The following is a 10398-nucleotide window of genomic DNA, read 5'->3' as shown; positions in this document are numbered from 1 at the left end:
ATCTATATGCCTGTTCTTGTACCAGTACCAGGCTGTTTTTATTATTGTGGCTTTATAATAAAGTTTAAAGTCTGGGAGTATGATACCTCCTGCTTTGTTTTTTTAGCTGAGGATTTTTCTGGCTATTCTTGGTCGTTTGTGTTTCCATATGAATTCCTGTATTGTTTTTTCTAGCTCTGAGAAGAATATTACTGGCAATTTGATGGGTATTGCATTGACTCTGTAGATTGCCTTAGGTAAGATGGACATCTTCACAGTGTTGATCCTTCCAATCCATGAGCACGGAATATTTTTCCACTTGCTTCTGGCATCTTTGATTTCACTGAACAGTGTTTTGTAGTTTTCATTGTAAAGGTCTTTCACGTTTCTGGTTAGGAAGATGCCAAGGTATTTCACTTTTTTGTGTGGCTATTTTGAATGGAATTGTGCTTTTTATTTGGGTTTCTGTTTGTTATTGGTGTATAGAAATATGATTGTCTTTTGCACATTTATTTTATACCCTGAGACTTTGCCAAAGTCCTTTATCAGTGCAAGGTTTTTGACCAATTCTTCTGGGTTTTCAAGGTAAAGAATCATGTTGTCTGCAAAGAGAGATAAATTGACTTCCTCTTTTCCAATTTGGATACCCCTGATTGCCTTCTCTTCTCTGATTGCTCTAGCTAAGACTTACAAAACTATGTTGAACAGGAGGGTTGAGAGTGGGCATCCTTGTCTTGTTCCAGTTTTCAGGGGAAATGGTTCCAATTTCTGTCTGTTTAGTAGTATGCTGACTGTGGGTTTCTCATAGATGGCTCTTACTGTTTTGAGGTTTGTTCCATCTATGCCTAGATGTTCAAGGGTTTTTCTCAAAAGGGGGTGCTGGATTTTATCAAAAGCTTTTTCTGCATCAAATGATATAATCATGTGTTTTTTTGTTTTTACACTTATTGATGTATTTAATTACACTTATAGTCTTTTTTTTTTTTTTGAGTTGGAGTCTCACTCTGTCACCCAGACCGGAGTGCAGTGGCCGCTCCCAGCCACCGCAGCCTTGACCTGCTGGGCTCCGGCGATCCTTCTGCCTCAGCCTTCCAAGTAGCCAGAATTACAGGCATGCGCTACCATGCCCAGCTGATTTTTTGATTTATTGTAGAGATGAGGTCTCGCTGCCCAGGCGGGTCTCAAACCCACGGGCTCAGGCAATCCACTCACCTCAGCCTCCCAAAGGCGTGGGATTACAGGCTGAGCCACCAAGTCCGGCTTACAGTTATAGTCTTATGAATGTTGAACCAGCCTTGCATCCTGGGGATGAAGCTACTTGGTTGTGGTGGATGACTTTTGAGATGTGTTGTTGAATCTGGTTTGCTAGGATCTTGTTGAGAATTTTAGCACTTATGTTCATCAAAGATATTGGCCTGTAGTTCTCTTTCTTTGTTGGGGATTTACCTGGCTTGGGCATCAATGTGATGTTAACTTCATAAAATGATTTGGGGAGAGTTCCATCTTTCTCAATTGCTTGGAATACCTTCAGTAGGATTGGTATCAGCTCCTCCTTAAATGTCTTGTAGAATTCTGCTGGAAAGTCATGTGGACCAGGGCTTCTCGGGGACCAGCCCAACCTGAGGGGAGTTGGACCCGCTCCAGGGAATCAGGACACGGCGAGAAGAAACAACTCGGAGGCTGTTCTTCTGGGATCAGTCTGATCAGGACTGAGTCCAATTTTATTCAAACTTTTTCTAGCTTATATACCATTTTCTATAACCTCCAGCAGTATGACAAATACCTGCTGGGGGCTTACAGGTCTCATGATGCATAACGTACTTCACAAAAGATTTTTGCTTAAGGTAACAATTAACAATCAAAATTCCATGATGCATATCATGCTTCACAAAGCTTACATCAAGATAAGAAGTGTATGATTTCAGTAATAGTTTTGCTAACTGTTTTCTATAATATTTAATGATTAATCTGTATATTATAAGCTATTCTTATTTTTACCTAATGTAAAATTTCCTATTAATTTTCTATGATTTAACAAAACACTCAAAATCTATACTATTTATTTTAATGTCCAGCAGTAAAAAATATTTCTGTCAGGGACACTGGTGCCAGAGCCCTCTATGAATGCTAAATAGTGAGAAGCAGAGAACGCTAACCACAGTGTTTGACAAACCCAATGTGTACTTTACCATTGAAGTCTGCTGGACACTGAAGTCGACACCTTAAAGCAGAAATCCAAAGTGCAAAAGTACATCCAGAAATAAGTAAGAGTACTTTGGTTTTACTCTCCAACAGGCCTGTAACTGGGTTTCATTACTACCATACATAGGCATATTAGAGGGCAAATTCCAAGCAGAAGGAAGTGAAGTAGCAAGCACAGGTTCACATAGTGTTATATGTAGATAACTGAACTGTGTGTATATATATATTTCTAAACTTCGTGATAAAAAATTTGATCTAAGTGAATAAATCAAACAGTGGTTGTCACATTCTTGGACAAGGAAAAGCACCGTTGTCATGATGATGGCCAGGGGCTGAGGCAAGCTGAGAGTCTTGACACGTAGTGAAACTAGACACGTTCTGCCTGGCTAGAGGCAAGAAAACAAAACTATTAAAACAATTTTGGTTGCTAATCTTTAGCTATCGGGAGAAACTGCTTACAGAGTGCTTACAGGAACAAAGGCTGCATGGTTACTTCTGAGAAACAGAGACTTAACAATGGCTCAGAGAGTCAGAGAGAAATGGAAACTTAAAGTACAGAATGTTTTCTGCTGTAAGGCCTTACCCAAAATTTTAGTCTAACAGTGTAAAAGGTTTACTCTAAATAATATAAGCTTTTATGTCACATATACAAACTGGTCACTATTCATATACCAACACTATAGGTGTCACTGATGCTTTTGTGTCAAAAGCAGATCTCCAACATGGGCCTTCATAGGCCTCAACTGTATAACTGTAGATGTTGGCTCCCAACAAGGGCTTTTTTTTTGCAGGTAGTTTTCTTATTACACAGTCAATTTCCTTGATTGTTTTGGTCTATCTAGGGTCTCAATTTCTTCTTGTTTCAACCTAAGAAGTTTGTGTGACGTCAGAAAGTCCTTCATTTCCTTTAGGTTTTCAAGTTTATTTCCATACAAGTGTACCTAGTAGTCTCTGAGAATCTTTTGTACTTCCTCGGGGTCAGATGTGACTTCATCTTTTGAGTTTCTGATTGTGTTTATTTGGGCTTTTTCTCTCTTTTTCTTGGTCAGTCTAACTAGATTGGGGACCACCAATCTTGTTTATCTTTTCAAAGAACCAACTTTTTGTTTCATTGAATTTTTGTATTATCTTTTTGTCTTCTATGTCCCAGATTTGGGCTTTTATTTTCGTGATCTGGATTCTTCTGCTGGGTTTTGATGGTCTTGCTTTTCCAGTTTCCATAGGTGACTTATTAGTCTGTTAACTTGTAATCTTTTCATTTTCTTCATGTGCATTTGTAGAGATATAAATTCTGCTCTTACTACTGCTTTCATGGCATCCCAGAGATTTTGGTAAGATGCTTCTTCATTTTCATTTGCTTCCAGGTATCTTTTAATCTCTGTTTTGATTTCCATGTTGACCCAGAAGTTACTTTGCATCATGCAGTTTAGTGTCCATGTCTTTGTGGGTTTTGGGGGAACTTTGTTGGTGTTGATATTTATTTTTATTCCACTGTGGTCTGAGAAGGTACATGGCAAAATTTCAATCTTATGAAATTTGTTTATGCTTGATTTATGGTCAAGGATGTGGTCAATCTTAGAGTACGTTCCATGTGATGATGAGTAGAATGTATATTCTATATTTGTTGGGTAGAGTGTTCTGTAGGTATCAATTAAGTCCATTTGGTCAAGAGTCACATTTAGATTCTGGGTCTCTTTGCTGAATTCTTGTCCTGATGATCTGTCTAGAGTTATGAGTGGGGTATTAACCCCAGCTTGATAGTGTTAGAGTCAATATCTTTTTTAAGTTTGCTTAGAAACTGCTTTATGAAAGTTGGTGCTCCTATGTTGGGTGCATATATGTATAGGATGGATATTTCTTATTGATGGATTGAACCTTTCATCATTATGTAGTGACCTTCTGTATCTTTTTAAATATTTGATAGCTTAAAGGGTATTTTGCCTGATATTAAGATCACAACTCCAGCTTTCTTTCGTGTTCCTTTCGCCTGAAATTTTGCTTCCCATCCTCTTACTTTGAATCTGTGAGTGTACTTTCTGGTGAGACGAGTCTCTTGGAGACAATATATTGTTGCCTCATGACATTTTATCCATTTTGTCATTCAATGTCTTTTCATTGGTGCATTTGGTCGATTCACATTCAGGCTAATTATTGAAATGTTAAGAGTTTACCCTTGCCATAAGGTTCTTATAGAATTGTTGTTCCTGTTTGTTGTCTTTCTTTTGATTTTGGGGTTGATTCATGAGTGTTTTCAATCTTTTTTCTGCACTATTGTGAAGAACATTGTCATTCTTTTCTCCTTTTCTTCTGTGTTTAATACTTTCTTAAGTGTTTCTTGTGGAAGTGGTCTAGAGGTAGCATAAGTTCTTAGGGATTGAATGTCTGGGAAAGATTTTACTTCTCTCTCGCTGATGAAGTTTAGCTTATCTGGGTAGGTTACTCTTGGTTGAAACTGTTTATCTTTGAGAACTTTAAGATTGGGCTCCATGCTCTCCTAGCCTGAAGTGTTTCTGTAGATAAATCTGCTGCTATTCTAATTGGTCTTCCCTGGTAGGTAGTCTGACCCTTTTCTCTTGCTGCCTTTAGGATTTTTTCTTTTATACCTACTTTGTTAAGGTAAATTATGTGTCTGGGAGTTGGTCTTCTCATTTGTTGTCTTGCAGGGGCTCTCTGGATCTCTTGTGTTTGAATTTTTGCATCACTGATGAGATGAGGGAAGTTTTCATGAATGATTTCATGGTATGTTTGTTCCAGGGTGGTCTCTGTCTCTCTCTCTCTGCCTCAGGAAGTCCAATTACTCTTAGGTTTGGCCTCTTGAAATAATCACTCATCTCTTGAAGGTTTTGTTGTCTTTTTAAGCTTCTTTTCTATGTTTTTGACAGTTTCAGTTAGTTTTATATTTTGGTCCTCAAGCTCTGAGATTCTTTCTTCTGCTTGGCTAATTCTGCTTTCCATGCTTATTAGTTTGTTATTTATTTCAATCACAGTATTCTTTACTGCTGTTATCTCAGTTATCAACTCCTTCCTATTTTCCTCTTGTCTCTCCTCAATTCTTTTTATTCTCTCTATTGATGTCTTGATGTCTGGGTTTGTAGTATGTGACCAGTCATTCTGGGTGCTCTTCATTGCTTGCATTCTGAAGTCTGTTTTCTCAGTATCTGTCCTCCCAGGGGTCTGTGTGAGACCCATATTCTCCTTTTGATTTTCCTTCATTTGTGTAGATTTTCTGCCCCACTTTTCCCTCCTCTTCTTTAATTCTGTTGTTCAGGGATGGCGAGGTTGCTTTTACTTCTGATTGCTCAATCTCCTATTCTTCTTTATGTGACTCCTCTAGCTTTGTTCAATTCTGAGGCTGGACTGTGGGTTGGGCGCAATACTTTTTTGCAGTTTTGAGATTTAATTGAGGGGGGAGCTGTGATTCAAGATCTATCTGCTGATCCCAGTATGCATTGACAGGTGTATGAGTACCCTGGAGCTCCCTTCCCAGCCTTGCAATCTGTCCATGCAGTGGGGTGTAAGTTTGCTCCCTGAAAGCAAAATGAGGTAAGAAAAAGGAAGAGAATGGAACATGGAAGGGGGGGAAGAGGAAGGTGAAGAGAGAATAGTAAGAGAGATAAAAGACAAATGTACTGACTAACAAATGAAAAGAGATGCAAAGACAGAGAAGAGTAAAAAAAGAAACTAAAACATACAATCATACAAACACACAAGTCAACCAACCTCCCTATTGGTATACAATTCCCCTACACAAACAGGAGTTCTAAAGGGGAAAAAAAAGAGGAATCAGTAAAATAACAGAAATAAGGCAAGTACAAAAATGTTATCAAAAACAGAGAGAAGAGAGAAAAAAGAGAAAAAGTAAAACATAAAACAAACAAAAATGAGCAAAACAAAGAATAAAAATTTTAAAAAATAAAAACAACAAATCAAACTTGCTCTGAGATCATTCCTGTGAGCCCAATGTCCTTTCAGCTCTGATCTCTAGCTCTCATCATAGGCTGGTAGGGTTGCTCACAGCTAGAGTCAGATATCCCAGACCTGTTGTGGAAGGATCAGATCTGGACACAGTCAGCTTGCTGCCTGTCAGATCTGCCACTCAGATCTGACCTGTGTCAAGCTGTCTGTGTCTGTGTAGGGGCTTCTGTCTCTCCCTGTTTGATGCTATTACCTTAGGTCCCAAGTTGGAGGCTGGGCAGAGCTGTGCAGAGCTGAGTGGGGTGATGCAGGTCTCTGCCTGGTCCTGGGACAGAGAAAATGGCTGTGGTGGGCACCTCCTTACTGGACATGGGCCTCCTCCCTGATCCTCCTTGATCCTCTCTCTCCACTGATTGCACTCCACGCTCCAGCTGTTCTCTGGTCCCACCACTGCAGGGAGGCTTGGAGTGGAGGAGGGAGATGGGAATTCCATGGAGCTGGGAGCTGAGGGCTGTGGCAGTGGCACAGTGCATGGGACCGGCTGCAGAAGCCAACTTTTGTGGAGACACACAGTCCAACTTGTCCTGTTGCCATCTTGCCCCTGGACTTCTTTTGTATGTCTTTGTACTCAGTTGCAGCATTGTCCTTGTCATTTCAAATTGCATTTATTTGGATTTTCTCTTTTTTACTTTTTGATAATATGGTCAGTGGTCTGTCAGTCTTGTTTATTCTTGCAATTGACTAACTTTTTCAATTCATTGATTGTATGGGGTTTTTTGTCTCAATTTCATTTAGCTCTGAGCTGATTTGGGTTATTTCTTTTTTTCTGCTAGCTTTGGGTTTAATTTGTTCTTGTTTTTAAAATTTCCTTCAGTGGGATGTTAGGTTGTTTATTTGAGATCTTTCTATCTTCTTGATGTGAGTGTGTAGTGCAATAAATTTTCCTCTTAGCACTCTTTTTGTGGCATGTAGAGGTTTTGTTAAGTTGTGTTTTTATTTCATTTTTTTCAAATAATTTTATTCTTTCCTGATTTCATTGTTTACCCAAAAATTATTCAGGAGACAGTCCTTTAATTTCCATGTATTTGTGTTGTTTTGAGGGCACCCATTGGTGTTGATTTATATTTTTATTTGACTGTGGTCAGAGAAGATGCTTGGTATTATTTCAATTCTTTGGAACTTATTAAGACTTGATTAATAACAGAGTTGGTCTTAGAGAATGTTCCACATGCAGATGAGATGAATGTATATTCTATGGCCATTGGGTGAAGTTTCCTGTAAATTTCTGTTGAATTTAAGTCCAAGATTTCTTTGTTATTTTTCTGCCTTGAAAAAACTCTCTAAAACTGCTACTGGGGTGTTGAAGTCAAGTGGCTGAGTCCTCTCTTAGGTTTAGTAGTAATTGTTTTATAAATCTGGGTACTCCAGTGTTAGGTTCATATATATTTAGGACAGTTATTGCATCTTGTTGGATTTAGCACATTATCATTACATAGTACCCTCCACCGCCCTTTTTTACTATTGTTGGTCTAAATTCTATTTTATCTGATACAAGAATAGCAATCCCTGCTCTGTTTTGTTTCCATTTGCATGGTAGATCTTTTTCTATCCCTTTAACTTGAGACTATGGATGTCATCAGAAGTGAGATGGGATGGACTTAGAGTCGATCATACTCAGTGATCTATCACAGAAACAAAGAACAGAGTACCATATGTTCTCACTCATAAGCAGACCTTGAGCATTTATAATACTACAAGAAAGGGAATGGCAGTAGTGAGAACTGCCAGAGGACAGGGGCGGGATTGGCAGTAGTGGGAATCTGCCAGGGGAGGGGAGGTACACTTTATCAACAAGGGTACCTGCATAATGAACATTTGTATACCTAACCTGAATTGTACCCCACATCTTTAAAATAAATAAGAAGGAGAAAAAAATAAAATATATTAGTAAAGAATAAAAAAAGAAAAAAAAGAAGTAAAATGAATCTCCTGAAGACAGCAGAAGGATGGGCCTTGTTTTTGTTTTATCCAATTTGCCACTCTGTGTCTTTTAAGGAGGACATTTAGGCTATTGACATTCAATATTACTATAGATATGTAAGGACTTGCTCTTGTCATAGTATCATTAAAAAGTTGCTTTATGTTCTCAGTCTTGTGGTTGATATGTATGGTCTGTAAGCTACATGCTTACATGTGTCTTTGTGCTAGGTGGTATAGTTCTTTCATTTCCATATTTAGAACTCCCTTAAGTATCTCTTGTAGGGCTGGTCCAGAGATGATGAATCCCCTTAGTGCTTGCTGGTCTAGGAAAGACTATATTTCTCCCTGGTTTATGAAGCTTAGCTTTATGAAAAAATCTTGGCTAGCATTTTTTTTTAAAGAATGCTAAAAATGGGCCCCCAAACTCTTCTGGTTTGTAAGGTTTCTGCTGAAAGATCTGCTATTATTCTGATGAGTTTCCCTTTGTAGGTGGTCTGGCCCATCTCTCTAGATGTCTCTAACTGCCTTTAAGATTTTTTTCTTTCATGTTGACCTTGTATAGTCTGATGACAATGTGCCTTGGGGATGGCCATTTCATATAGTATCTTCCAGTTCTCTGAATTTCTTGTATCTGCATATTGATATCTCTAACAAGCTAAGGGAAGTTTTCTCGGTTTATGTCTTCAAATACTCTTCCCAGATTGTTCCCATTCTCTCCCTCTCTCTCAGGAATGCCAATCAGATGTAGGTTTGTTCTCTTTACAAAATCCTATACTTCCTGAGGGCTTTGTTCATTGTTAATTTTTTTTTAATTTCTATCTGGCTGGGTTGATTTGAAGGATCAATCTTCAAGCTCTGAAATTCTTTCTCCTGTTTGGTCTAGTCTGTTGTTAAGGCTTGTGACTGTGTTTTGAAATTCCTGAAGTGGATTCTTCAGTTCCAGAAATTCAATTTGGTTCCTCCTTAGAATAGCCAAGTCAGTTTTCAATTCTTTGACGGTTTTAGAGATCTCTATATCTATTATTACAGACAATTCATTCTGGTTAGGATCCATTGCTCAGGAGCTGATGTGCTTGTCTGGGTAAAATACAACACTCTGGCTTTTGTGTTACCAAAGTTCTTGCACTGATTTCTTCTCATCTCTCTCTCTCTCTCTCTCTCTCTCTCTCTCTCTGTTTTTTTGTTTTGGTTTTTGAGTTTGCTATTATTGGGATGGGCTTTTAAATTTTTTCTTCTTTTTTCCCCATGGGTGTGGCTGTGGTATATGTTGCATATGGTCAATTGGCTTTGTTCCTGGTTACTTTCAGAGGGCCAGTGCTCTGGACAGGTTATTTGGTTGCAGCTAGGGTCATGTAGTAACTGTCTTGGATAATACTTGTAGTGGTGTGTTTTTGTTAGGTGCTGTAGTTCAGGCTGCAGGCACTTAGAAGTGAAGGTCTGTAGCAGTGTTTATGGCCATAGTTAGGCTTTCAGAGGACGACTGGGCCTCAGCCACAGCGTCAGGTGGATGTGGGGACCCTCACTTCTCAGGTGCCTGAAGCAAGTTGGGGAATTGAGAGGAAGCAGCCGAGATGAAAGAAGGTGAGGGGTGCCCTCAATAACTCACTGCTCCTGTTTATCTTGGCTGCAAAATCTTTTAGGGAATGCATGCAAACACCTGGTGTGACTGGTTCTGCCCTAAACTGGGGATAGCAGGAACAAGGATCTTCAGTGGCTGCAGATGGTGGTTGCAGAGGACCTGACAAAGAGCTCTAATAGCTGGCCTCCCTGAAGACTGCTGAGTCTTCACACGGTATTCAGGTAGATGTGTATAGTTCCAACACTTCCTGCAGGCCAATAACAGGTGATTCACATCTGAGGGGAAGCAGCCAAGATGGGGTAGGGAGAGGCGCAACCTGATATCTTGCTTTTCAATTTACTTTGGCTATGGAGTCTGCTTTGGAGGGGGCACATGCAAATGCCTGGTATGACTGTTCCCTCACTGGCAGAGGGCAACAGGGACAAGGAGCTTCAGCAGCTGCAGATGGTGGCCACAGACAGCCTGACAAAGAGCTCTGGTGGCTGGATTCCCTGAGAACTGCTGGGTCTCCACTACAACATTCAGGTGGATGTGTGGTCCCCTCACTCCCTGTGGGCAGGTAGCAACTGATCACCATCTGGGGGAAAGCTGCTGAGATGGGTAGATGAGAGACATACCGACTCTTCACTGCTCTTGCATATTGCAGTTTGTTGGGTGCCAACCGTGGAGGCCTGCCTGAGCATTAGGGATCCAGGCAGGCTGCGGACCCTGAGACCACCAGGCTGGTTCAGGAGCTGAAGGCC

This window comes from Carlito syrichta, unplaced genomic scaffold (assembly GCF_000164805.1).
Source record: "Carlito syrichta isolate Samal-C Ts95f unplaced genomic scaffold, Tarsius_syrichta-2.0.1 Scaffold302967, whole genome shotgun sequence".
NCBI classification, from domain to species: domain Eukaryota; kingdom Metazoa; phylum Chordata; class Mammalia; order Primates; family Tarsiidae; genus Carlito; species Carlito syrichta.
The sequence above is the reverse complement of the archived record's forward strand: the minus strand, read 5'-3'. Positions refer to the sequence as shown.